Source organism: Camelus ferus, chromosome 13 (genome assembly GCF_009834535.1).
Source record: "Camelus ferus isolate YT-003-E chromosome 13, BCGSAC_Cfer_1.0, whole genome shotgun sequence".
NCBI classification, from domain to species: domain Eukaryota; kingdom Metazoa; phylum Chordata; class Mammalia; order Artiodactyla; family Camelidae; genus Camelus; species Camelus ferus.
Window position 1 is genome coordinate 52422412 of NC_045708.1, and position 5639 is coordinate 52428050.

Sequence of the window (5639 nt, forward strand, 5' to 3'; positions counted from 1 at the left end):
TCCTATTGTGATATTCCTATATTATGTGGTATTAATATTTATTCCTGGGCCCTTTTAATTCCCAATTCTCAGAGATCTCAGCCACTGATGTTGATATTTATAAATTCAGTTATGTAAATTTGATGCCCAAATCTTAGTGTTTGCAAATTAGTTATAAAATCTGTACGTGGCAGGTGAAAAGCCACTTTTACAGATAGAAATATTATGTTTTATATGTTTATCTGAAATGTAAATTTGTTGAGGCTAAAGGAAGAAACACTTAAAATCTTTCATAGTTAAGTGCATAATCATCAAGTTATTGTCAGTAAGTCAAAGCCAGTTAGATTTTTTAAATTGTTTATTCTAAAGACTTCAGTCATGTTTGCCATCACCACCTGTTACAGTTAAAAAAGCCTGTCATTGAACTTGATTAATGATAGTGCTGGCTAGGAGGAAAATACATAAAAATACATATTCTTACATACTGTCCATATTCTCAATTATATGTATAAAGTTTGTAAAAAATTCTCTTTATAGGCAGCAGCATTTTGAGGCTAGTTATGTCCCACTGTGGTTTCTGGCAGACTTGATTTTTTGCCATCTCAGTACCTTCGTGCTGTGGCAATAAACAAAAGACATTTACATGAGAAAGGCAAAAGCTACTTATTTTAAACTTGCAAGGGGGTCAGCTACTGTCATTAGCTTTTTGTCAGACTCAAACGAAAAGCAGAACATAAGGAAGGGTAGAAATTTTAGTATCTGTTGATGTGGATGAGAAACTAAATTATTATTACAGAAGTTACCATTTAGCTTCCTGGATTATCACTAGAGATAGCAATCAGGTTTCCCCACAAGTCTGCCTGATAGCAGCTGGCTTCCTGGGTTGTTTATTGTAGATAAGGGGTTGATTTTCTGAGGAGGTTATTGTGGATTGTAGGTCAAATTTCTGTTCTTACATATATGATCTATCCATTGCCTATTTGTATATTCAGTCTCTCAGAGCTGGTGAGCAATAAGGGACTGCCATTCTATTCATCAGGTTCCCCAGAGACAGAACCAGTATGGGTGTGTGTGTGTGTGTGTGTGTGTGGAGAGAGAGAGAGACTGAGAGAGATTTATTTCAAGGAATTGGATTATGTGATTGTGGGGGCTGGCAAGTCTGAATTGTGTGAGGCAAGCTGGGGATTCACATAAGAGCTGTTACAGTCTTGAGTCCAAAATCTGCAGGGCAGGCCAGCAAGCTGGAATCTCAGACAGGGTGTCTATATTGTGGTCTTGAAGCAGAATAATTGCTAGCCTTCAGCTGACTGGATGAGGGCCACCCATGTTAGAGAGACTAGTCTCCTTTACCCAATGTCTGCTGATAGTAAATGTTAATCACATCTGAAAAATATCTTCATAGCAATATCTGGACTGGTGTTTATAGGACCAAACAGCTGGCATTATAGCTCAACCAAGCTGATGCATAAAATTAGCTGTCACAACCATGTTCTAGTCACTGTTTTTTACTGCCTGAGAAGACATGGTTAATGTTTATTAGGGTTTAAGATGTTTATCCACCATTTTTGCTTATCTGCAAGCATTCCTCTCTTTATTAACACAGTTCACACTGAGATGATGATTCACTGTTTAAACACAGCACCCCCACGCCTGCCCCTTCATAGTACATCTAGCTTTGTAGGGGGGAACATACCCAGACAGCCACACTCTGGTCAGGTTACATGAGGTCAGGCTTGCAGAACACTGTTTTCACTGAGTTGCCTTATAGGGCACGTTATTCAAAATCCCATCTTACCTCTGTATTTACTACATTCACTGTTGAAATTCTAAGAGTGAAATTAATATCTCATACCAAAGCCAGTGGGTACTATCTTAAGAAGGTACACAGCATTGTGTTTATTTTATTCAGCTAGCTGACACTTAAGAGAAAAGCTTATTTCGGAGATGACAAAGTACAGCAAGTGCATTTATTTGGCTTGTGACTCAGTTTAGTCTTGTATTTGTATCTGAGAGCTTAGTCATAGCAGACTTCTGGCTGCTTTCAATTTACATGATTAGAGAAATGGGACTCACTTTTCCACTCAGTATCCATGTACATTTTCTTTTACTTTTTTTAGTGAATTCTGTTACAGGTAAGGTGCGTCACGTGGCCTATTATTTTGGAATTTTGTGCCAAAGACTACTAGCTCTGAAATGAGAGAGGTAAATAAGAAAGAAAGTAACAATGAAAGCTGGAATAGTAAAAAAAAAAAAAAAAAAAGACATCCTTTTTAACAATAGAGTAGCCTTAAATGACCTGAATTCTACAGAGGAGCCAGGGAATAGTTGGGAAATACAAACTGATTTTGCACAAAGATGGAAATTTAATACCCTGTATTTTTGTCAAGTAAAAATAGTACTATCACTCGCTCACTCAGGTGGACCTAAAGAAAATTTCAGGGAAAAGGGAATAAAGATTGTAATGAACTTTAGAAGAACACAAAAGGGACCACAAATGCTTCACAAGAAACCTCTTAGGAGGCTAATGTCAAAAGAAATAAGAAATGTAAATATGACTAGGCCAGAATTCATCAAGGGATAACAGAAGTTTTATTGTTCAAAACAAGGAAACTTCTCTTAGGCAAGATCCACAGACAAGTAAGTATTTAAAAATGTTTTTTCCAGGTCCACTACAAAAGAAACCTTGATTCCATTTGCTTCATAATACAACTACAAACTTAGAAAAAGTAAGTGTAATAAAAAATATAATTGTAGGGGGTGGGGAATAGCTCAGTGGTTGAGTGCATGGTTAACATGTACAAGATCCTGGGTTCAATCCCCAGTACCTCCATTAAAAAAAATGTAATTGCTTTGGGATAGAAAGTGAAGGTTCACTGAAGAAAGAATTGCCAAATTTCTTTTTCAAATAACCACATTGGATTAAATGTTGACTTATTGCTCACAAAATCAACCTACATTTGTTGCAGTGAGAACGGTCAGATACTTCACACATTCCTGATCTTTTGAGTTGTGTGCCTCTAACAGAACACACATAGCATAGCACTGGGGAATTAGAAGTTTCTGAGTTCATTACTAATTTTACAATACTTTACATCTCAGCTTCTTCAGTTAGAAAAAAGTTCAGTCTCATTTTTCTGTGGTTTTTTTGTTTTCATTTATTAGGTCAGTTTTTCTCACACCTAGCAGTTGAATTAGAACGTACAAGTATAATCCATCTTCTACAAAGAGGGTAAGGAAGATTCACAGTGGTTATGTGACATGTCTAACAAAAATAACTGGCAGAACCAGTATGAGAACTCTGGTCTTCCAGCTTCATTTCATTGTTCCAGTGCCCCATTCTTAGTCCAGCATAGAGAATTCTTAAGCAGATTATGTATAACTCTCCTGATATTGCAAGACTTGTTATTATATGATCAGGGCGTCATAATGAAAACCCTAGTCCTTAGTTGGGAAAGGTCAGAGGATGGTGACCCTCTAAGATGGACATGTATTTTATTCACATAATTTATTTTGAGTAAGAGTCTAGCAAAATCTAGCCTTGCCTGGTTCTCTGTGGGTAGTCTCTGAAATAAATGCCCTGTAGAGGTGGGGAAAGGCAGGGGCTAGGACTTCCATAGCCTTGTTTATTCAATCATTAGTTATGGATTGGAGATGGGGAGGGGCAGGGACAGTGGTGGTGAGGGGTGAGAAGTGTTGGGTAACCTCCCTGGTGAAGTGGTTCCACCCCGATGAGGGCAATACTGCAGCATCCACTTCAAGTAGTAAGTCATGCCTCATCCATTTATATTGTCGATGCAAGTAATCAATGACCAAACTATAATAGGAATACAAGAGAGTTCTATTTGAGCCAAACTGAGGACCATAGCACAGGAGACAGCCTCTTACGTAACTCTGAGGTCCTGCTTCCGAGAAGCACGGCTTTCAGAACAGTTTTATATCCTGTCAGAACAAAGAACATCAAACAAGTCAGGGATGCATTCTTTCAAGGCTTTGAAACGAAAGACAAAAAACATACAGAGATCAGCATGTACACAGTGAATCAGCATGGCCTTTACACCTGGGAAGGGGGTCTTATTGTCGAAAGAGTACTAGAATTGGGTCCCAGGAAAGGAGGCATTTAATTTTTGTTTTTAATATGGACATTTTTTACTTTTGTTCAATGTACTCTTTTTTGATGATTAATGCAGATGTACAATGTATGTTTGATAGGCTACAAACAGGTTATTTTAGTTAGTATAAAATTCAAGTTAAATCATGAATAAGTCAGAATGACTTCCCTATATTTCAGTATGTGAATATTTCTTTCATTAATACCAAACAACCTCTAACTAAGCGTTAAAAACATTATTGTGGCTATAATGTGATTATTAAACTATGATGAAATTGTTGCCTCATATCCATCCTTCCTTTCTTCCTTCCTTTCATATTTTTTTCTTTTCTGAAAATAATTTTTTTCTAGAGAATTTAGTGAGTTAGAGGGAAAATGAGACTTCTAAAAATAGGCTTCCACTATAGAAAAGTGGAAATCAGACTTTCTGTGTTCAAAAACCAGCTCAAGTGCTTACCAGCTATTTGACCTTGTTTTGAGCAACTTATTTAAATTAAACAATCAAATCTTCAGTATCTTTTCTCCTAAGTAAAATGGAGATGGTAGTAATGTTTGCTTCGTAGAGTTGTTATGAAAATTAGGTGATATAATGCTTGTAAAGCACACACGCAGTGTGTTAGCTGTCCCTTTGGCTCAGTAATAACCATTGTAAAATTTCTGTGTCTATGCCTTCGGGTTCTTTCTCTAAATTATGTGGACAGTGCTTTGAATATTGGAATCATGGCACATAAAAACTATCCATCCAACTCGTGCTGTAGTTTGCATTTAGAACACTCTGCTGTTGATACGAAGTTACAGACTGCTTATCCTGGTTGGAGGGTGTCGGGGAGGTGGTTTTCATTTTAGCCCAGCCACTTCCGGCTTCAACCAACTGGAATGAGGATTTTTTTTCTTTTGTTTTTGTTTTTGTATTTAAAAAAAAAGTATTTATTTATGTTAATGGAGGTACTGGGGACTGAACCCAGGACCTCATGCATGCTAAGCACGTGCTCTACCACTGAGCTATACCATTCCCCCTGTTTTTGTTTTTTAAACTGAATATTGCAGAAAGAAATGCCAGAGGATTCTTGCTAGCCCGTATGTGATAGCTAATGATAACAGAATATTTTGAAAATATAGGGCCAGTTTAAAAGTTTATTCATCACCAAATAGCAACAATGATCATCGTAATGTGATGGAAATGTTTGAAATTGTTTTTGTTTTAAAGGAGCCAAGCAAGGAAATTCACTGTTAATAATTTTCCATGTTGGATGAGTTTATAGCCTGGAATGTTTAAAAAATACGTAATGCCAGGTATCCTTTTGCATTTTTGATTCTCAAAAATCAAATAGCTTTGTAAAAGGCAAAATAACCAAAATTGCAAAGAGTGATTTTGTTAAACTGTTAGAATGGCCACTTCTGGTTTTGACAGCCTGGCATCCATCTAACCTTCTTCAGGCAGTATCTCTATACCCTGTGGGGAATTTCTCTTGTCCCTGTGATTGATTAGTGGTTTAATGAGGAGCTCTAGCAGTGAGCACAGATTAACCTAAACCAATGAACATTATCTAGT